The 23,767-nt window shown below is 43.8% G+C and overlaps 1 long non-coding RNA gene across 2 annotated transcripts in view; it reads right to left on the bottom strand.

Annotated features, from left to right (window-relative positions):
- The window catches only part of LOC125964726 (uncharacterized), a 723,743-nt gene extending 700,339 nt beyond the window's left edge, over positions 1-23,404 (bottom strand). For both annotated transcript variants that reach the window (XR_007477968.1, XR_007477966.1), the window contains exon 1: positions 23,375-23,404. This is a non-coding gene — a long non-coding RNA (uncharacterized LOC125964726). The remainder of the gene's footprint in view (positions 1-23,374) is intronic.
- Positions 23,405-23,767: the final 363 nt, after the last annotated feature.

Below are 23,767 nucleotides of genomic sequence, written 5' to 3'. Positions count from 1 at the left end.
TACTCCTTGCTCAAAGAAATGGACTCAACACCCCGTATTAAACGCCTAAGAATGTACTGACTAGTAAGTATCTTAAAACCTATGGATTGCTATGTCTCCGAAAGAGAATCAAGCGTGTGTACAGGGGCATAAACGCAGCAGTGATAGGATTGGAGAGGTTCGGTGAGCAAATGAAGACCCTTTGAAGTCATATTGCATGGTACCCATTCCATGGGTCTCAACTCTCCAGGTTTAAGGGATTCTTCCTTCAGCTAAAACATGCATGTGGAACCCAGAGTATGATCAACCATGTGATCGGGTGACGTGTTCCAATATGTCTCAGTTCTCGTCCCATGGTACTCGGGTGCAACATTCCAGACGCTTTACTAACAGTCTCCCGACTTGGAGAATCAGTGTGTTTAACCTCCTGTTTGGCCCAGTTTGCAATTTCTGTGGAAGATGAACAGGAATAGGGAGAACCAATGAGAGACTAGCTGGAGGTGTCTGGACGGGCAAATTTAACTCTCATTTCCCACCAGGAAGAGGAATTAACCAAAGGCTCAGCGTGCCGTGCCGGAACCAGTTTAGGGCCTGAAGCAATCCTGCGGTGTTGCGGCCAGCTCACAAGAAAGCGAGTTGAAGAAAGGAGCTCAGGGGCACTGTAATTCACAAAACTGCAGAGTTATAAATGGCAGCTATCGTCCAAAAATATACTGAAGTAAGGCTGCCAAGAGGACTTGAAAGCGGGGCAGAATTGCAGGAATCCGACTTCAGGAGGTACACTGGAATTGCATGTAAAGCATAGGAAAAGAGGCAGAACGTCCACAATGATGCACTTGGCCAAAAAGGGCGTATACATTTTTTCCTGAATATATTCAGGAAAAAACGCATACGCCCTTTTTGGCCAACCAAGCAAGCTTGCAAAGGAAATCTGCACTACAATGAAGTCTCACTTCCCCCCGGTCAAAAGGGCCATCTGAAAAAAGTGTAAAATCCAGAAAGGCAGGACAGGCCATGGAGAACTGGGAGCCTTGTTATGCTGATGGGCAGGATGTAAATTGCCAACAGCCACTCGGGAGAAGTGTATGGTGTTTCCTGAAACATCTAAAAAACAAAGCAACAGAGCCTAGGGCACTTCCACTTATGGTCCTATAGCTTAGGGAAATTAAAATCCAAAAGACACAGCCACCCCAAAGTTTCGGACGGCTCTGTTTACAAGAACCTCCTTTACAGTACAAGTTCAATATCGCAGAAAGTGAAAAATGGATAAAGAAGTTGTGGTACTTACGTACAATGCAATATCACTAAACAATGAAATCTATGTCATCAGGCCCGTAGCAGCATAATGAGTGGATTCAGGTATGATGATTCTAACTGAAATAAGTCACACAGAAAAAGAAACATCATAAGATATCACTAATACACGGAATGTAAACTTGGCTACACAGGAACTGGATTACAAAACAGAACAGGTTCTCAAATTTAGAAAACCAACATGCTTGCTTAAGGGGAAAGGTGAGTTGGGGTGCTGCATAAAACCAGAGATTGAAATGAGCACAGATAAAGTTCCTTAAGCCAAATATGGAATAGACAAGAGCTACGCCTTGCTCAACGAAATGGACTCAACACCCAATATTAAACGCCTAAGAATGTACCTGACTAGTAAGTATCTTAAAACCTATGGATTGCTATGTCTCTGAAAGAGAATCTAGCGTATGTACAGGGGCATAAACGCAGCAGTGATAGGATTGGAGAGGTTCGGTGAGCAAATGAAGACCCTTTGAAGTCATATTGTATGGTACCCATTCCAAGGGTCTCAACTCTCCAGGATTAAGGGATTCTTCCTTCAGCTAAAACATGCATGTGGAACCCAGAGTATGATCAACTGTGTGATCGGGAGACGTGTTCAAATATGTCTCAGTTTTCGTCCCCTGGTACTCGGGTGCAACATTCCAGATGCTTTACTAACACTCTCCCGACTTGGAGAGTCAGTGCCTTTAACCTCCTGTTTGGCCCAGTTTGCAATTTCTGCGGAAGATGAACAGGAATAGGGAGAACCAATGAGAGACTAGCTGGAGGTGTCTGGACGGGCAAATTTAACTCTCATTTCCCACCAGGAAGAGGAATTAACCAAAGGCTCAGCATGCCGTGCCGGAACCAGATTAGGGCCTGAAGCAATCCTGCGGTGTTGCGGCCAGCTCACAAGAAAGCGAGTTGAAGAAAGGAGCTCAGGGGCACTGTAATTCACAAACCTGCAGAGTTATAAATGACAGATATCGTCCAAAAATATACTGAAGTAAGGCTGCCAAGAGGACTTGAAAGCGGGGCAGAATTGCAGGAAACCGATTTCAGGAGGTAGACTGGAATTGCATTTAAAGCATAGGAAAAGAGGCAGAACGTCGACAATGATGCACTTGGCCAAAAAGGGCGTATGCGTTTTTTCCTGAATATATTCAGCACAAAACGCATACGCACTTTTTGGCCAACCAAGCAAGCTTGCAAAGGAAATCTGCACTACAATGAAGTCTCACTTCCCCCGGTCAAAAGGGCCATCTGAAATAAGTGTAAAATCCAGAAAGGCAGGACAGGCCATGGAGAACTGGGAGCCTTGTTATGCTGACGGGCGGGATGTAAATTGCCAACAGCCGCTCCGGAGAAGTGTATGGTGTTTCCTGAAACATTTAAAAAACAAAGCAACAGAGCCGAGGGCACTTCCACTTATGGTCCTATAGCTTAGGGAAATTAAAATCAAAAAGACACAGCCACCCCAATGTTTGGGACAGCTCTGTTTACAAGAACCTCGTTTACGGTACAAGTTCAATATCGCAGAAAGTGAAAAATGGATAAAGAAGTTGTGGTACTTACGTACAATGCAATATCACTCAGCAATGAAATCTATGTCATCAGGCCCGTGGCAGCATAATGAGTGGATTCAGGTATGATGATACTAACTGAAATAAGTCACACAGAAAAAGAAACATCATAAGATATCACTAATACACGGAATGTAAACTTGGCTACACAGGAACTGGATTACAAAACAGAAGAGGGTCTCAAATTTAGAAAACCAATTTATGCTGCCTTAAGGGGAAAGGTGAGTTGGGGTGCTGCATAAAACCAGAGATTGAAATGAGCACAGATAAAGTTCCTTAAGCCAAATATGGAATAGACAAGAGCTACTCCTTGCTCAACGAAAAGGACACAACACCCAATATTAAACGCCTAAGAATGTACCTGACTAGTAAGTATCTTAAAACCTATGGATTGCTATGTCTCTGAAAGAGGATCAAGCGTGTGTACAGGGGCATAAACGCAGCAGTGATAGGATTGGAGACGTTCGGTGAGCAAATGAAGACCCTTTGAAGTCATATTGCATGGTACCCATTCCACGGGTCTCAACTCTCCAGGTTTAAGGGATTCTTCCTTCAGCTAAAACATGCATGTAGAACCCAGAGTATGATCAACCGTGTGATTGGGAGACGTGTTCAAATATGTCTCAGTTTTCGTCCCCTGGTACTCGGGTGCAACATTCCAGATGCTTTACTAACACTCTCCCGACTTGGAGAGTCAGTGCCTTTAACCTCCTGTTTGGCCCAGTTTGCTATTTCTGCGGAAGATGAACAGGAATAGGGAGAACCAATGAGAGACTAGCTGGAGGTGTCTGGACGGGCAAATTTAACTCTCATTTCCCACCAGGAAGAGGAATTAACCAAAGGCTCAGCGTGCCGTGCCAGAACCAGATTAGGGCCTGAAGCAATCCTGCGGTGTTGCGGCCAGCTCACAAGAAAGCGAGTTGAAGAAAGGAGCTCAGGGGCACTGTAATTCACAAACCTGCAGAGTTATAAATGACAGCTATCGTCCAAAAATATACTGAAGTAAGGCTGCCAAGAGGACTTGAAAGCGGGGCAGAATTGCAGGAAACCGATTTCAGGAGGTAGACTGGAATTGCATTTAAAGCATGGGAAAAGACGCAGAACTTCGACAATGATGCACTTGGCCAAAAAGGGTGTATGCGTTTTTTCCTGAATATATTCAGGAAAAAACGCGTACGCCCTTTTTGGCCAACCAAGTAAGCTTGCAAAGGAAATCTGCACTACAATGAAGTCTCACTTCCCCCCGGTCAAAAGGGCCATCTGTAAAAAGTGTAAAATCCAGAAAGGCAGGACAGGCCATGGAGAACTGGGAGCCTTGTTATGCTGATGGGTGGGATGTAAATTGCCAACAGCCACTGGGGAGAAGTGTATGGTGTTTCCTGAAACATCTAAAAAACAAAGCAACAGAGCCTAGGGCACTTCCACTTATAGTCCTATAGCTTAGGGAAATTAAAATCAAAAAGACACAGCCACCCCAAAGTTTGGGACGGCTCTGTTTACAACAACCTCCTTTACAGTACAAGTTCAATATCGCAGAAAGTGAAAAATGGATAAACAAGTTGTGGTACTTACGTACAATGCAATATCACTCAGCAATGAAATCTATGTCATCAGGCCCATAGCAGCATAATGAGTGGATTCAGGTATGATGCTTCTAACTGAAATAAGTCACACAGAAAAAGAAACATCATAAGATATCACTAATACACGGAATGTAAACTTGGCTACACAGGAACTGAAATACAAAACAGAACAGGGTCTCAAATTTAGAAAACCAACTTATGCTTTCTTAAGGGGAAAGGTGAGTTGGGGTGCTGCATAAAACTAGAGATTGAAATGAGCACAGATAAAGTTCCTTAAGCCAAATATGTTATAGACAAGAGCTACTCCTTGGTCAACAAAATGGACTCAACACCCCGTATTAAACGCCTAAGAATGTACTGACTAGTAAGTATCTTAAAACCTATGGATTGCTATGTCTCTGAAAGAGAATCAAGCGTGTGTACAGGGGCATAAACGCAGCAGTGATAGGATTGGAGAGGTTCGGTGAGCAAATGAAGACCCCTTGAAGTCATATTGCATGGTACCCATTCCACGGGTCTCAACTCTCCAGGTTTAAGGGATTCTTCCTTCAGCTAAAACATGCATGTGGAACCCAGAGTATGATCAACCATGTGATCGGGTGACGTGTTCCAATATGTCTCAGTTCTCGTCCCATGGTACTCGGGTGCAACATTCCAGACGCTTTACTAACAGTCTCCCGACTTGGAGAGTCAGTGTGTTTAACCTCCTGTTTGGCCCAGTTTGCAATTTCTGTGGAAGATGAACAGGAATAGGGAGAACCAATGAGAGACTAGCTGGAGGTGTCTGGACGGGCAAATTTAACTCTCATTTCCCACCAGGAAGAGGAATTAACCAAAGGCTCAGCGTGCCGTGCCGGAACCAGATTAGGGCCTGAAGCAATCCTGCGGTGTTGCGGCCAGCTCACAAGAAAGCGAGTTGAAGAAAGGAGCTCAGGGGCACTGTAATTCACAAAACTGCAGAGTTATAAATGACAGCTATGGTCCAAAAATATACTGAAGTAAGGCTGCCAAGAGGACTTGAAAGCGGGGCAGAATTGCAGGAATCCGACTTCAGGAGGTACACTGGAATTGCATGTAAAGCATAGGAAAAGAGGCAGAACGTCCACAATGATGCACTTGGCCAAAAAGGGCGTATACATTTTTTCCTGAATATATTCAGGAAAAAACGCATACGCCCTTTTTGGCCAACCAAGCAAGCTTGCAAAGGAAATCTGCACTACAATGAAGTCTCACTTCCCCCCGGTCAAAAGGGCCATCTGAAAAAAGTGTAAAATCCAGAAAGGCAGGACAGGCCATGGAGAACTGGGAGCCTTGTTATGCTGATGGGCGGGATGTAAATTGCCAACAGCCACTGGGGAGAAGTGTATGGTGTTTCCTGAAACATCTAAAAAACAAAGCAACAGAGCCTAGGGCACTTCCACTTATGGTCCTATAGCTTAGGGAAATTAAAATCAAAAAGACACAGCCACCCCAAAGTTTGGGACGGCTCTGTTTACAAGAACCTCCTTTACAGTACAAGTTCAATATCGCAGAAAGTGAAAAATGGATAAAGAAGTTGTGGTACTTATGTACAATGCAATATCACTCAACAATGAAATCTATGTCATCAGGCCCGTAGCAGCATAATGAGTGGATTCAGGTATGATGATTCTAACTGAAATAAGTCACACAGAAAAAGAAACATCATAAGATATCACTAATACACGGAATGTAAACTTGGCTACACAGGAAGTGGATTACAAAACAGAACAGGTTCTCAAATTTAGAAAACCAACATGCTTGCTTAAGGGGAAAGGTGAGTTGGGGTGCTGCATAAAACCAGACATTGAAATGAGAACAGATAAAGTTCCTTAAGCCAAATATGGAATAGACAAGAGCTACGCCTTGCTCAACGAAATGGACTCAACACCCCATATTAAACTCCTAAGAATGTACCTGACTAGTAAGTATCTTAAAACCTATGGATTGCTATGTCTCCGAAAGAGAATCAAGCGTGTGCACAGGGGCCTAAACGCAGCAGTGATAGGATTGGAGAGGTTCGGTGAGCAAATGAAGACCCTTTGAAGTCATATTGCATGGTACCCATTCCACGGGTCTCAACTCTCCAGGTTTAAGGGATTCTTCCTTCAGCTAAAACATGCATGTGGAACCCAGAGTATGATCAACCATGTGATCGGGAGACGTGTTCCAATATGTCTCAGTTTTCGTCCCCTGGGACTCGGGTGCAACATTCCAGATGCTTTACTAACGCTCTCCCGACTTGGAGAGTCAGTGCCTTTAACCTCCTGTTTGGCCCAGTTTGCAATTTCTGCGGAAGATGAACAGGAATAGGGAGAACCAATGAGAGACTAGCTGGAGGTGTCTGGACGGGCAAATTTACCTCTCATTTCCCACCAGGAAGAGGAATTAACCAAAGGCTCAGCGTGCCGTGCCGGAATCAGATTAGGGCCTGAAGCAATCCTGCGGTGTTGCGGCCAGCTCACAAGAAAGCAAGTTGAAGAAAGGAGCTCAGGGGCACTGTAATTCACAAAACTGCAGAGTTATAAAGGACAGCTATCGTCCAAAAATATACTGAAGTAAGGCTGCCAAGAGGATTTGAATGCAGGACAGAATTGCAGGAAACCGATTTCATGAGGTAGACTGGATTTGCATTTAAAGCATAGGAAAAGAGGCAGAACGTCGACAATGATGCACTTGGCCAAAAAGTGCGTATGCGTTTTTTCCTGAATATATTCAGGAAAAACGCATACGCCCTTTTTGGACAACCAGGCAAGCTTGCAAAGGAAATCTGCACTACAGTGAAGTCTCACTTCCCCCCGGTCAAAAGGGCCATCTGAAAAAAGTGTAAAATCTAGAAAGGCAGGACAGGCCATGGAGAACTGGGAGCCTTGTTATGCTGATGGGCGGGATGTAAATTGCCAACAGCCACTCAGGAGAAGTGTATGGTGTTTCCTGAAACATCTAAAAAACAAAGCAACAGTGCCTAGGGCACTTCCACTTATGGTCCTATAGCTTAGGGAAATTAAAATCTAAAAGACACAGCCACCCCAAAGTTTGGGACGGCTCTGTTTACAAAAACCTCATTTACGGTACAAGTTCAATATTGCAGAAAGTGAAAAATGGATAAAAAAGTTGTGGTACTTACGTACAATGCAATATCACTCAGCAATGAAATCTATGTCATCAGGCCCATAGCAGCATAATGAGTGGATTCAGGTATGATGCTTCTAACTGAAATAAGTCACACAGAAAAAGAAACATCATAAGATATCACTAATACACGGAATGTAAACTTGGCTACACAGGAACTGAAATACAAAACAGAACAGGGTCTCAAATTTAGAAAACCAACTTATGCTTTCTTAAGGGGAAAGGTGAGTTGGGGTGCTGCATAAAACCAGAGATTGAAATGAGCACAGATAAAGTTCCTTAAGCCAAATATGTTATAGACAAGAGCTACTCCTTGCTCAACGAAATGGACTCAACACCCCTTATTAAACGCCTAAGAATGTACTGACTAGTAAGTATCTTAAAACCTATGGATTGCTATGTCTCCGAAAGAGAATCAAGCGTGTGTACAGGGGCATAAACGCAGCAGTGATAGGATTGGAGAGGTTCGGTGAGCAAATGAAGACCCTTTGAAGTCATATTGCATGGTACCCATTCCATGGGTCTCAACTCTCCAGGTTTAAGGGATTCTTCCTTCAGCTAAAACATGCATGTGGATCCCAGAGTATGATCAACCATGTGATCGGGTGACGTGTTCCAATATGTCTCAGTTCTCGTCCCATGGTACTCGGGTGCAACATTCCAGACGTTTTACTAACAGTCTCCCGACTTGGAGAGTCAGTGTGTTTAACCTCCTGTTTGGCCCAGTTTGCAATTTCTGCGGAAGATGAACAGGAATAGGGAGAACCAATGAGAGACTAGCTGGAGGTGTCTGGACGGGCAAATTTAACTCTCATTTCCCACCAGGAAGAGGAATTAACCAAAGGCTCAGCGTGCCGTGCCGGAACCAGGTTAGGGCCTGAAGCAATCCTACGGTGTTTCGGCCAGCTCACAAGAAAGCGAGTTGAAGAAAGGAGCTCAGGGGCACTGTAATTCACAAAACTGCAGAGTTATAAATGGCAGCTATCGTCCAAAAATATACTGAAGTAAGGCTGCCAAGAGGACTTGAAAGCTGGGCAGAATTGCAGGAATCCGACTTCAGGAGGTAGACTGGAATTGCATGTAAAGCATAGGAAAAGAGGCAGAACGTCCACAATGATGCACTTGGCCAAAAAGGGCGTATACATTTTTTCCTGAATATATTCAGGAAAAAACGCATACGCCCTTTTTGGCCAACCAAGCAAGCTTGCAAAGGAAATCTGCACTACAATGAAGTCTCACTTCCCCCCGGTCAAAAGGGCCATCTGAAAAAAGTGTAAAATCCAGAAAGGCAGGACAGGCCATGGAGAACTGGGAGCCTTGTTATGCTGATGGGCGGGATGTAAATTGCCAACAGCCACTCAGGAGAAGTGTATGGTGTTTCCTGAAACATCTAGAAAACAAAGCAACAGAGCCTAGGGCAATTCCACTTATGGTCCTATAGCTTAGGGAAATTAAAATCCAAAAGACACAGCCACCCCAAAGTTTCGGACGGCTCTGTTTACAAGAACCTCCTTTACAGTACAAGTTCAATATCGCAGAAAGTGAAAAATGGATAAAGAAGTTGTGGTACTTACGTACAATGCAATATCACTAAACAATGAAATCTATGTCATCAGGCCCGTAGCAGCATAATGAGTGGATTCAGGTATGATGATTCTAACTGAAATAAGTCACACAGAAAAAGAAACATCATAAGATATCACTAATACACGGAATGTAAACTTGGCTACACAGGAACTGGATTACAAAACAGAACAGGTTCTCAAATTTAGAAAACCAACATGCTTGCTTAAGGGGAAAGGTGAGTTGGGGTGCTGCATAAAACCAGAGATTGAAATGAGCACAGATAAAGTTCCTTAAGCCAAATATGGAATAGACAAGAGCTACGCCTTGCTCAACGAAATGGACTCAACACCCAATATTAAACGCCTAAGAATGTACCTGACTAGTAAGTATCTTAAAACCTATGGATTGCTATGTCTCTGAAAGAGAATCAAACGTGTGTACAGGGGCATAAACGCAGCAGTGATAGGATTGGAGAGATTCGGTGAGCAAATGAAGACCCTTTGAAGTCATATTGCATGGTACCCATTCCACGGGTCTCAACTCTCCAGGATTAAGGGATTCTTCCTTCAGCTAAAACATGCATGTGGATCCCAGAGTATGATCAACCGTGTGATCGGGAGACGTGTTCAAATATGTCTCAGTTTTCATCCCCTGGTACTCGGGTGCAACATTCCAGATGCTTTACTAACACTCTCCCGACTTGGAGAGTCAGTGCCTTTAACCTCCTGTTTGGCCCAGTTTGCTATTTCTGCGGAAGATGTACAGGAATAGGGAGAACCAATGAGAGACTAGCTGGAGGTGTCTGGACGGGCAAATTTAACTCTCATTTCCCACCAGGAAGAGGAATTAACCAAAGGCTCAGTGTTCCGTGCAGGAACCAGATTAGGGCCTGAAGCAATCCTGCGGTGTTGCCGCCAGCTCACAAGAAAGCGAGTTGCAGAAAGGAGCTCAGGGGCACTGTAATTCACAAACCTGCAGAGTTATAAATGACAGCTATCATCCAAAAATATACTGAAGTAAGGCTGCCAAGAGGACTTGAAAGCGGGGCAGAATTGCAGGAAATCGCTTTCAGGAGGTAGACTGGAATTGCATTTAAAGCATAGGAAAAGAGGCAGAACGTCCACAATGATGCACTTGGCCAAAAAGGGCGTATGCGTTTTTTCCTGAATATATTCAGGAAAAAACGCATACGCCCTTTTTGGCCAACCAAGCAAGCTTGTAAAGGAAATCTGCACTACAATGAAGTCTCACTTCCCCCCGGTCAAAAGGGACATCTGAAAAAAGTGTAAAATCCAGAAAGGCAGGACAGGCCATGGAGAACTGGGAGCCTTTTTATGCTGATGGGCGGGATGTAAATTGCCAACAGCCACTCGGGAGAAGTGTATGGTGTTTCCTGAAACATCTAAAAAACAAAGCAACAGAGCCTAGGGCACTTCCACTTATGGTCCTATAGCTTAGGGAAATTAAAATCAAAAAGACACAGCCACCCCAAAGTTTGGGAGAGCTCTGTTTACAAGAACCTCGTTTACGGTACAAGTTCAATATCGCAGAAAGTGAAAAATGGATAAAGAAGTTGTGGTACTTACGTACAATGCAATATCACTCAACAATGAAATCTATGTCATCAGGCCCGTAGCAGCATAATGAGTGGATTCAGGTATGATGATTCTAACTGAAATAAGTCACACAGAAAAAGAAACATCATAAGATATCACTAATACACGGAATGTAAACTTACTACACAGGAACTGGATTACAAAACAGAACAGGTTCTCAAATTTAGAAAACCAACATGCTTGCTTAAGGGGAAAGGTGAGTTGGGGTGCTGCATAAAACCAGAGATTGAAATGAGCACAGATAAAGTTCCTTAAGCCAAATATGGAATAGACAAGAGCTACGCCTTGCTCAACGAAATGGACTCAACACCCAATATTAAACGCCTAAGAATGTACCTGACTAGTAAGTATCTTAAAACCTATGGATTGCTATGTCTCTGAAAGAGAATCAAGCGTGTGTACAGGGGCATAAACGCAGCAGTGATAGGATTGGAGAGATTCGGTGAGCAAATGAAGACCCTTTGAATTCATATTGCATGGTACCCATTCCACGGGTCTCAACTCTCCAGGTTTAAGGGATTCTTCCTTCAGCTAAAACATGCATGTGGAACCCAGAGTATGATCAACCATGTGATCGGGAGACGTGTTCAAATATGTCTCAGTTTTCGTCCCCTGGTACTTGGGTGCAACATTCCAGATTCTTTACTAACGCTCTCCCGACTTGGAGAGTCAGTGCCTTTAACCTCCTGTTTGGCCCAGTTTGCAATTTCTCCGGAAGATGAACAGGAATAGGGAGAACCAATGAGAGACTAGCTGGAGGTGTCTGGACGGGCAAATTTAACTCTCATTTCCCACCAGGAAGAGGAATTAACCAAAGGCTCAGCGTGCCGTGCCGGAACCAGATTAGGGCCTGAAGCAATCCTGCGGTGTTGCAGCCAGCTCACAAGAAAGAGAGTTGAAGAAAGGAGCTCAGGGGCACTGTAATTCACAAACCTGCAGAGTTATAAATGACAGCTATCATCCAAAAATATACTGAAGTAAGGCTGCCAAGAGGACTTGAAAGCGGGGCAGAATTGCAGGAAACCGCTTTCAGGAGGTAGACTGGAATTGCATTGAAAGCATAGGAAAAGAGGCAGAACGTCGACAATGATGCACTTGGCCAAAAAGGGCGTATGCGTTTTTTCCTGAATATATTTAGGAAAAAACGCATACGCACTTTTTGGCCAACCAAGCAAGCTTGCAAAGGAAATCTGCACTACAATGAAGTCTCACTTCCCCCCGGTCAAAAGGGCCATCTGAAAAAAGTGTAAAATCCAGAAAGGCAGGACAGGCCATGGAGAACTGGGAGCCTTGTTATGCTGATGGGTGGGATGTAAATTGCCAACAGCCACTCGGGAGAAGTGTATGGTGTTTCCTGAAACATCTAAAAAACAAAGCAACAGAGCCTAGGGCACTTCCACTTATGGTCCTATAGCTTAGGGAAATTAAAATCAAAAAGACACAGCCACCCCAAAGTTTGGGACGGCTCTGTTTACAAGAACCTCCTTTACAGTACAAGTTCAATATCGCAGAAAGTGAAAAATGGATAAAGAAGTTGTGGTACTTATGTACAATGCAATATCACTCAACAATGAAATCTATGTCATCAGGCCCGTAGCAGCATAATGAGTGGATTCAGGTATGATGATTCTAACTGAAATAAGTCACACAGAAAAAGAAACATCATAAGATATCACTAATACACGGAATGTAAACTTGGCTACACAGGAAGTGGATTACAAAACAGAACAGGTTCTCAAATTTAGAAAACCAACATGTTTGCTTAAGGGGAAAGGTGAGTTGGGGTGCTGCATAAAACCAGACATTGAAATGAGCACAGATAAAGTTCCTTAAGCCAAATATGGAATAGACAAGAGCTACGCCTTGCTCAACGAAATGGACTCAACACCCCATATTAAATGCCTAAGAATGTACCTGACTAGTAAGTATCTTAAAACCTATGGATTGCTATGTCTCTGAAAGAGAATCAAGCATGTGTACAGGCATAAATGCAGCAATGATAGGATTGGAGAGGTTTGGTGAGCAAATGAAGACCCTTTGAAGTCATATTGCATGGTACCCATTCCACGGGTCTCAACTCTCCAGGATTAAGGGATTCTTCCTTCAGCTAAAACATGCATGTGGATCCCAGAGTATGATCAACCGTGTGATCGGGAGACGTGTTCAAATATGTCTCAGTTTTCATCCCCTGGTACTCGGGTGCAACATTCCAGATGCTTTACTAACACACTCCCGACTTGGAGAGTCAGTGCCTTTAACCTCCTGTTTGGCCCAGTTTGCTATTTCTGCGGAAGATGTACAGGAATAGGGAGAACCAATGAGAGACTAGCTGGAGGTGTCTGGACGGGCAAATTTAACTCTCATTTCCCACCAGGAAGAGGAATTAACCAAAGGCTCAGTGTTCCGTGCAGGAACCAGATTAGGGCCTGAAGCAATCCTGCGGTGTTGCGGCCAGCTCACAAGAAAGCGAGTTGCAGAAAGGAGCTCAGGGGCACTGTAATTCACAAACCTGCAGAGTTATAAATGACAGCTATCATCCAAAAATATACTGAAGTAAGGCTGCCAAGAGGACTTGAAAGCGGGGCAGAATTGCAGGAAATCGCTTTCAGGAGGTAGACTGGAATTGCATTTAAAGCATAGGAAAAGAGGCAGAACGTCCACAATGATGCACTTGGCCAAAAAGGGCGTATGCGTTTTTTCCTGAATATATTCAGGAAAAAACGCATACGCCCTTTTTGGCCAACCAAGCAAGCTTGTAAAGGAAATCTGCACTACAATGAAGTCTCACTTCCCCCCGGTCAAAAGGGCCAACTGAAAAAAGTGTAAAATCCAGAAAGGCAGGACAGGCCATGGAGAACTGGGAGCCTTTTTATGCTGATGGGCGGGATGTAAATTGCCAACAGCCACTCGGGAGAAGTGTATGGTGTTTCCTGAAACATCTAAAAAACAAAGCAACAGAGCCTAGGGCACTTCCACTTATGGTCCTATAGCTTAGGGAAATTAAAATCAAAAAGACACAGCCACCCCAAAGTTTGGGAGAGCTCTGTTTACAAGAACCTCGTTTACGGTACAAGTTCAATATCGCAGAAAGTGAAAAATGGATAAAGAAGTTGTGGTACTTACGTGCAATGCAATATCACTCAGCAATGAAATCTATGTCATCAGGCCCGTAGCAGCATAATGAGTGGATTCAGGTATGATGATTCTAACTGAAATAAGTCACACAGAAAAAGAAACATCATAAGATATCACTAAAACACGGAATGTAAACTTGGTTACACAGGAACTGGATTACAAAACAGAACAGGTTCTCAAATTTAGAAAACCAACATGCTTGCTCAAGGGGAAAGGTGAGTTGGCATGCTGCATAAAACCAGACATTGAAATGATCACAGATAAAGTTCCTTAAGCCAAATATGGAATAGACAAGAGCTACGCCTTGCTCAACGAAATGGACTCAACACCCCATATTAAATGCCTAAGAATGTACCTGACTAGTAAGTATCTTAAAACTTATGGATTGCTATGTCTCTGAAAGAGAATCAAGCTTGTGTACAGGGGCATAAACGCAGCAGTGATAGGATTGGAGAGGTTCGGTGAGCAAATGAAGACCCTTTGAAGTCATATTGCATGGTACCCATTCCACAGGTCTCAACTCTCCAGGTTTAAGGGATTCTTCCTTCAGCTAAAACATGCATGTGGAACCCAGAGTATGATCAACCATGTGATCGGGAGAGGTGTTCAAATATGTCTCAGTTTTCGTCCCCTGGTACTCGGGTGCAACATTCCAGATGCTTTACTAACGCTCTCCCGACTTGGAGAGTCAGTGCCTTTAACCTCCTGTTTGGCCCAGTTTGCAATTTCTGCGGAAGATGAACAGGAATAGGGAGAACCAATGAGAGACTAGCTGGAGGTGTCTGGACGGGCAAATTTACCTCTCATTTCCCACCAGGAAGAGGAATTAATCAAAGGCTCAGCGTGCTGTGCCGGAACCAGATTAGGGCCTGAAGCAATCCTGCGGTGTTGCAGCCAGCTCACAAGAAAGCGAGTTGAAGAAAGGAGCTCAGGGGCACTGTAATTCACAAACCTGCAGAGTTATAAATGACAGCTATCGTCCAAAAATATACTGAAGTAAGGCTGCCAAGAGGACTTGAAAGCGGGGCAGAATTGCAGGAAACCGATTTCAGGAGGTAGACTGGAATTGCATTTAAAGCATAGGAAAAGAGGCAGAACGTCGACAATGATGCACTTGGCCAAAAAGGGCGTATGCGTTTTTTCCTGAATATATTCAGGAAAAAACGCATACGCCCTTTTTGGCCAACCAAGCAAGCTTGCAAAGGAAATCTGCACTACAATGAAGTCTCACTTCCCCCCGGTCAAAAGGGTCATCTGAAAAAAGTGTAAAATCCAGAAAGGCAGGACAGGCCATGGAGAACTGGGAGCCTTGTTATGCTGATGGGCGGGATGTAAATTGCCAACAGCCACTCAGGAGAAGTGTATGGTGTTTCCTGAAACATCTAAAAAACAAAGCAACAGAGCCTAGGGCACTTCAACTTATGGTCCTATAGCTTAGGGAAATTAAAATCAAAAAGTCACAGCCACCCCAAAATTTGGGATGGCTCTGTTTACAAGAACCTCCTTTACAGTACAAGTTCAATATTGCAGAAAGTGAAAAATGGATAAAGAAGTTGTGGTACTTACGTACAATGCAATATCACTCAACAATGAAATCTATGTCATCAGGCCCGTAGCAGCATAATGAGTGGATTCAGGTATGATGATTCTAACTGAAATAAGTCACACAGAAAAAGAAACATCATAAGATATCACTAATACACGGAATGTAAACTTGGCTACACAGGAAGTGGATTACAAAACAGAACAGGTTCTCAAATTTAGAAAACCAACATGCTTGCTTAAGGGGAAAGGTGAGTTGGCGTGCTGCATAAAACCAGACATTGAAATGAGCACAGATAAAGTTCCTTAAGCCAAATATGGAATAGACAAGAGCTACGCCTTGCTCAACGAAATGGACTCAACACCCCATATTAAACGCCTAAGAATGAACCTGACTAGTAAGTATCTTAAAACCTATGGATTGCTATGTCTCTGAAAGAGAATCAAGCGTGTGTACAGGGGCATAAACGCAGCAGTGATAGGATTGGAGAGATTCAGTGAGCAAATGAAGACCCTTTGAAGTCATATTGCATGGTACCCATTCCACGGGTCTCAACTCTCCAGGTTTAAGGGATTCTTCCTTCAGCTAAAACATGCATGTGGAACCCAGAGTATGATCAACCATGTGATCAGGAGAGGTGTTCAAATATGTCTCAGTTTTCGTCCCCTGGGACTCGGGTGCAACATTCCAGATGCTTTACTAACGCTCTCCCGACTTGGAGAGTCAGTGCCTTTAACCTCCTGTTTGGCCCAGTTTGCAATTACTGCGGAAGAGGAACAGGAATAGGGAGAACCAATGAGAGACTAGCTGGAGGTGTCTGGACGGGCAAATTTAACTCTCATTTCCCACCAGGAAGAGGAATTAACCAAAGGCTCAGTGTTCCGTGCAGGAACCAGATTAGGGCCTGAAGCAATCCTGCGGTGTTGCGGCCAGCTCACAAGAAAGCGAGTTGAAGAAAGGAGCTCAGGGGCACTGTAATTCACAAACCTGCAGAGTTATAAATGACAGCTATCGTCCAAAAATATACTGAAGTAAGGCTGCCAAGAGGACTTGAAAACGGGGCAGAATTGCAGGAAACTGATTTCAGGAGGTAGACTGGAATTGCATTTAAAGCATAGGAAAAGAGGCAGAACGTCCACAATGATGCACTTGGCCAAAAAGGGCGTATGCGTTTTTTCCTGAATATATTCAGGAAAAAACGCATACGCCCTTTTTGGCCAACCAAGCAAGCTTGCAAAGGAAATCTGCACTACAATGAAGTCTCACTTCCCCCCGGTCAAAAGGGCCATCTGAAAAAAGTGTAAAATCCAGAAAGGCAGGACAGGCCATGGAGAACTGGGAGCCTTGTTATGCTGATGGGCGGGATGTAAATTGCCAACAGCCACTCGGGAGAAGTGTATGGTGTTTCCTGAAACATCTAAAAAACAAAGCAACAGAGCCTAGGGCACTTCAACTTATGGTCCTATAGCTTAGGGAAATTAAAATCAAAAAGTCACAGCCACCCCAAAATTTGGGATGGCTCTGTTTACAAGAACCTCCTTTACAGTACAAGTTCAATATCGCAGAAAGTGAAAAATGGATAAAGAAGTTGTGGTACTTACGTACAATGCAATATCACTCAACAATGAAATCTATGTCATCAGGCCCGTAGCAGCATAACGAGTGGATTCAGGTATGATGATTCTAACTGAAATAAGTCACACAGAAAAAGAAACATCATAAGATATCACTAATACACGGAATGTAAACTTGGCTACACAGGAAGTGGATTACAAAACAGAACAGGTTCTCAAATTTAGAAAACCAACATGCTTGCTTAAGGGGAAAGGTGAGTTGGCGTGCTGCATAAAACCAGACATTGAAATGAGCACAGATAAAGTTCCTTAAGCCAAATATGGAATAGACAAGAGCTACGCCTTGCTCAACGAAATGGACTCAACACCCCATATTAAACGCCTAAGAATGAACCTGACTAGTAAGTATCTTAAAACCTATGGATTGCTATGTCTCTGAAAGAGAATCAAGCGTGTGTACAGGGGCATAAACGCAGCAGTGATAGGATTGGAGAGCTTCAGTGAGCAAATGAAGACCCTTTGAAGTCATATTGCATGGTACCCATTCCACGGGTCTCAACTCTCCAGGTTTAAGGGATTCTTCCTTCAGCTAAAACATGCATGTGGAACCCAGAGTATGATCAACCATGTGATCAGGAGAGGTGTTCAAATATGTCTCAGTTTTCGTCCCCTGGAACTCGGGTGCAACATTCCAGATGCTTTACTAACGCTCTCCCGACTTGGAGAGTCAGTGCCTTTAACCTCCTGTTTGGCCCAGTTTGCAATTACTGCGGAAGAGGAACAGGAATAGGGAGAACCAATGAGAGACTAGCTGGAGGTGTCTGGACGGGCAAATTTAACTCTCATTTCCCACCAGGAAGAGGAATTAACCAAAGGCTCAGTGTTCCGTGCAGGAACCAGATTAGGGCCTGAAGCAATCCTGCGGTGTTGCGGCCAGCTCACAAGAAAGCGAGTTGAAGAAAGGAGCTCAGGGGCACTGTAATTCACAAACCTGCAGAGTTATAAATGACAGCTATCGTCCAAAAATATACTGAAGTAAGGCTGCCAAGAGGACTTGAAAGCGGGGCAGAATTGCAGGAAACTGATTTCAGGAGGTAGACTGGAATTGCATTTAAAGCATAGGAAAAGAGGCAGAACGTCCACAATGATGCACTTGGCCAAAAAGGGCGTATGCGTTTTTTCCTGAATATATTCAGGAAAAAACGCATACGCCCTTTTTGGCCAACCAAGCAAGCTTGCAAAGGAAATCTGCACTACAATGAAGTCTCACTTCCCCCCGGTCAAAAGGGCCATCTGAAAAAAGTGTAAAATCCAGAAAGGCAGGACAGGCCATGGAGAACTGGGAGCCTTGTTATGCTGATGGGCGGGATGTAAATTGCCAACAGCCACTCAGGAACAGTGTATGGTGTTTCCTGAAACATCTAAAAAACAAAGCAACAGAGCCTAGGGCACTTCCACTTATGGTCCTATAGCTTAGGGAAATTAAAATCAAAAAGACACAGCCACCCCAAAGTTTGGGACGGCTCTGTTTACAAGAACCTCGTTTACGGTACAAGATCAATATCGCAGAAAGCAAAAAATGGATAAAGAAGTTGTGGTACTTACGTACAATGCAATATCACTCAGCAATGACATCTATGTCATCAGGCCCGTAGCAGCATAATGAGTGGATGCAGGTATGATGATTCTAACAGAAATAAGTCACACAGAAAAAGAAACATCATAAGATATCACTAATACACGGAATGTAAACTTAGCAACACACGCACTGGATTACAAAACAGAACAGGGTCTCAAATTTAGAAAACCAACTTATGCTTGCTTAAGGGGAAAGGTGAGTTGGGGTGCTGCATAAAACCAGAGATTGAAATGAGCACAGATAAAGTTCCTAAAGCCAAATATGTAATAGACAAGAGCTACTCCTTGCTTAACGAAATGGACTCAAAACCCCGTATTAAACGCCTAAGAATGTACCTGACTAGTAAGCATCTTAAAACCTATGGATTGCTATGTCTCCGAAAGAGAATCAAGCGTGTGTACAGGGGCATAAACGCAGCAGTGATAGGATTGGAGAGGTTCGCTGAGCAAACGAAGACCCTTTGAAGTCATATTGCATGGTACCCATTCCACGGGTCTCAACTCTCCAGGTTTAAGGGATTCTTCCTTCAGCTAAAACATGCATGTGGAACCCAGAGTATGATCAACCGTGTGATCGGGAGATGTGTTCCAATATGTCTCAGTTCTCGTCCCCTGGTACTCGGGCGCAACATTCCAGACGCTTAACTAACACTCTCCCGACTTGGAGAGTCAGTGCCTTTAACCTCCTGTTTGGCCCAGTTTGCAATTTCTGTGGAAAATGAACAGGAATAGGGAGAACCAATGAGAGACAAGCTGGAGGTGTCTGGATGGGCAAATTTAACTCTCATTTCCCACCAGGAAGAGGAATTAACCAAAGGCTCAGCGTGCTGTGCCGGAACCAGATTAGGGCCTGAAGCACTCCTGCGGTGTTGCGGCCAGCTCACAAGAAATCGAGTTGAAGAAAGGAGCTCAGGGGCACTGTAATTCACAAAGCTGCAGAGTTATAAATGACAGCTATCGTCCAAAAATATACTGAAGTAAGGCTGCCAAGAGGACTTGAAAGCGAGGCAGAATTGCAGGAAACCAATTTCAGGAGGTACACTGGAATTGCATTTAAAGCATAGGAAAAGAGGCAAAACGTCAACAATGATGCACTTGGCCAAAAAGGGCGTATGCGTTTTTTCCTGAATATATTCAGGAAAAAACGCATACGCCCTTTTTGGCCAACCAAGCAAGCTTGCAAAGGAAATCTACACTACAATGAAGTCTCACTTCCCCCCGGTCAAAAGGGCCATCTGAAAAAAGTGTAAAATCCAGAAAGGCAGGACAGGCCATGGAGCACTGGGAGCCTTGTTATGCTGATGGGCGGGATGTACATTGCCAACAGCCACTGGGGAGAAGTGTATGGTGTTTCCTGAAACATCTGAAAAACAAAGCAACAGAGCCTAGGGCACTTCCACTTATGGTCCTATAGCTTAGGGAAATTAAAATCAAAAAGACACAGCCACCCCAAAGTTTGGGAAGGCTCTGTTTACAAGAACCTCGTTTACGGTACAAGTTCAATATCGCAGAAAGTGAAAAATGGATAAAGAAGTTGTGGTACTTACGTACAATGCAATATCACTCAGCAATGAAATCTATGTCATCAGCCCATAGCAGCATAATGAGTGGATTCACGTATGATGATTCTAACTGAAATAATCACACAGAAAAAGAAACATCATAAGATATCACTAATACACGGAATGTAAACTTGGCTACACAGGAACTGAATTACAAAACAGAACAGTGTCTCAAATTTCGAAAAACAACTTATGCTTGCTTAAGGGGAAAGGTGAGTTGGGGTGCTGCATAAAACCAGAGATTGAAATGAGCACAGATATAGTTACTTAAGCCAAATATGGAATAGACAAGAGCTACTCCTTGCTCAACAAAACGGACTCAACACCCCATATTAAACGCCTAAGAATGTACCTGACTAGTAAGTATCTTAAAACCTATGGATTGCTATGTCTCCAAAAGAGAATCAAGCGTGTGTAGAGGGGCATAAACGCAGCAGTGTTAGGATTGGAGAGGTTCGGTGAGCAAATGAAGACCCTTTGAAATCATACTGCATGGTACCCATTCCACGGGTCTCAACTCTCCAGGTTGAAGGGATTCTTCCTTCAGCTAAAGCATGCATGTGGAACCCAGAGTATGATCAACCGAGTGATCGGGAGACGTGTTCCAATATGTCTCAGTTTTCGTCCCATGGTACTCGGGTGCAACATTCCAGATGCTTTACTAACACTCTCCCGACTTGGAGAGTCAGTGCCTTTAACCTCCTGTTCGGCCCAGTTTGCAATTTCTGCGGAAGATGAACAGGAATAGGGAGAACTAATGAGAGACTAGCTGGAGGTGTCTGGACGGGCAAATTTAACTCTCATTTCCCACCAGGAAGAGGAATTAACCAAAGGCTCAGCGGGCCGTGCCAGAACAAGATTAGGGCCTGAAGCAATCCTGCGGAGTTGCGGCCAGCTCACAAGAAAGCGAGTTGAAGAAAGGAGCTCAGGGGCACTGTAATTCACAAACATGCAGAGTTATAAATGACAGCTATCGTCCAAAAATATACTGAAGTAAGGCTGCCAAGAGGACTTGAAAGCGGGGCAGAATTGCAGGACACCGATTTCAGGAGGTAGACTGGAATTGCATTTAAAGCATAGGAAAAGAGGCAGAACGTCAACAATGATGCACTTGGCCAAAAAGGGCGTATGCGTTTTTTCTTGAATATATTCCTGAATATATTCAGGAAAAAACGCATACGCCCTTTTTGGCCAACCAAGCAAGCTTGCAAAGGAAATCTGCACTACAATGAAGTCTCACTTCCCCCCGGTCAAAAGGGACATCTGAAAAAAGTGTAAAATCCAGAAAGGCAGGCCAGGCCATGGAGAATTGGGAGCCTTGTTATGCTGATGGGCGGGATGTAAATTGCCAACACCCTCTCGGGAGAAGTGTATGGTGTTTCCTGAAACATCTAAGAAACAAAGCAACAGAGCCTAGGGCACTTCCACTTATGGTCCTATAGCTTAGGGAAATTAAAATCAAAATGACACAGCCACCCCAAAGTTTGGGACGGCTCTGTTTACAAGAACCTCGTTTACGGGACAAGTGCAATATCACAGAAAGTGAAAAATGGATAAAGAAGTTGTGGTACTTACGTACAATGCAATATCACTCAGCAATGAAATCTATGTCATCAGGCCCGTAGCAGCATAATGAGTGGATTCAGGTATGATGATTCTAACTGAAATAAGTCACACAGAAAAAGAAACATCATAAGATATCACTAATACACGGAATGTAAACTTGGCTACACAGGAACTGGATTACAAAACAGAACAGGGTCTCAAATGTAGAAAACCAACTTATGCTTGCTTAAGGGGAAAGGTGAGTTGGGGTGCTGCATAAAACCAGAGATTGAAATGAGCACAGATAAAGTTCCTTAAGCCAAATATGTAATAGACATGAGCTACTCCTTGCTCAATGAAATGGACTCAACACCCCATATTAAACGCCTAAGAATGTACCTGACTAGTAAGTATCTTAAAACCTATGGATTGCTATGTCTCCGAAACAGAATCAAGCGTGTGTACAGGGGCATAAACGCAGCAGTGATAGGATTGGAGAGGTTCGGTGAGCAAACGAAGACCCTTAGAAGTCATATTGCATGGTACCCATTCCACGGGTCTCAACTCTCCAGGTTTAAGGGATTCTTCCTTCAGCTAAAGCATGCATGTGTATCCCAGAGTATGATCAACCATGTGATTGGGAGACGTGTTCCAATATGTCTCAGTTCTTGTCCCCTGGTACTCGGGTGCAACATTCCAGACGCTTTACTAACACTCTCCCCACTTGGAGAGTCAGTGCCTTTAACCTCCTGTTTGGCCCAGTTTGCAATTTCTGCGGAAGATGAACAGGAATAGGGAGGACCAATGAGAGACTAGCTGGAGGTGTCTGGACGGGCAACTTTAACTCTCATTTCCCACCAGGAAGAGGAATTAACCAAAGGCTCAGCATGCCGTGCCAGAACCAGATTAGGGCCTGAAGCAGTCCTGCGGTGTTGCGGCCAGCTCACAAGAAAGCGAGTTGAAGAAAGGAGCTCAGGGGCACTGTAATTCACAAAACTGCAGAGTTATAAATGACAGCTATCGTCCAAAAATATACTGAAGGAAGCCTGACAAGAGGACTTGAAAGCGGGGCAGAATTGCAGGAAACCGATTTCAGGAGGTAGACTGGAATTGCATTTAAAGCATAGGAAAAGAGGCAGAACGTCGACAATGATGCACTTGGCCAAAAAGGGCGTATGCGTTTTTTCCTGAATATATTCAGGAAAAAACGCATACGCCCTTTTTGGCCAACCAAGCAAGCTTGCAAAGGAAATCTGCACTACAATGAAGTCTCACTTCCCCCCGGTCAAAAGGGCCATCTGAAAAAAGTGTAAAATCCAGAAAGGCAGGACAGGCCATGGAGAACTGGGAGCCTTGTTATGCTGATGGGCGGGATGTAAATTGCCAACAGCCACTCGGGAGAAGTGTATGGTGTTTCCTGAAACATCTAAGAAACAAAGCAACAGAGCCTAGGGCACTTCCACTTATGGTCCTATAGCTCAGGGAAATTAAAATCAAAAAGACACAGCCACCCCAATGTTTGGGACGGCTCTGTTTACAAGAACCTCGTTTACGGGACAAGTTCAATAGCACAGAAAGTGAAAAATGGATAAAGAAGTTGTGGTACTTACGTACAATGCAGTATCACTCAGCAATGAAATCTGTGTCATTAGGTCCGTAGCAGCATAATGAGTGGATTCAGGTATGATGATTCTAACTGAAATATGTCACAAGAAAAAGAAGCATCATGAGATATCACTAATACACGGAATGTAAACTTGGCTACACAGGAACTGGATTACAAAACAGAACATGGTCTCAAATTTAGGAAATCAACATATGCTTGCTTAAGGGGAAAGGTGAGTTGGGGTGCTGCATAAAAGCAGAGATTGAAATGAGCACAGATAAAGTTCCTTAAGCCAAATATGTAATAGACAAGAGCTACTCCTTCCTCAACGAAATGGACTCAACACCCCATATTAAACGCCTAAGAATGTACCTGACTAGTAAGTATCTTAAAAGCT

This window comes from Orcinus orca, chromosome 6 (assembly GCF_937001465.1).
Source record: "Orcinus orca chromosome 6, mOrcOrc1.1, whole genome shotgun sequence".
NCBI lineage: Eukaryota > Metazoa > Chordata > Mammalia > Artiodactyla > Delphinidae > Orcinus > Orcinus orca.
This window is presented reverse-complemented; position numbering and strand designations above follow the sequence as displayed.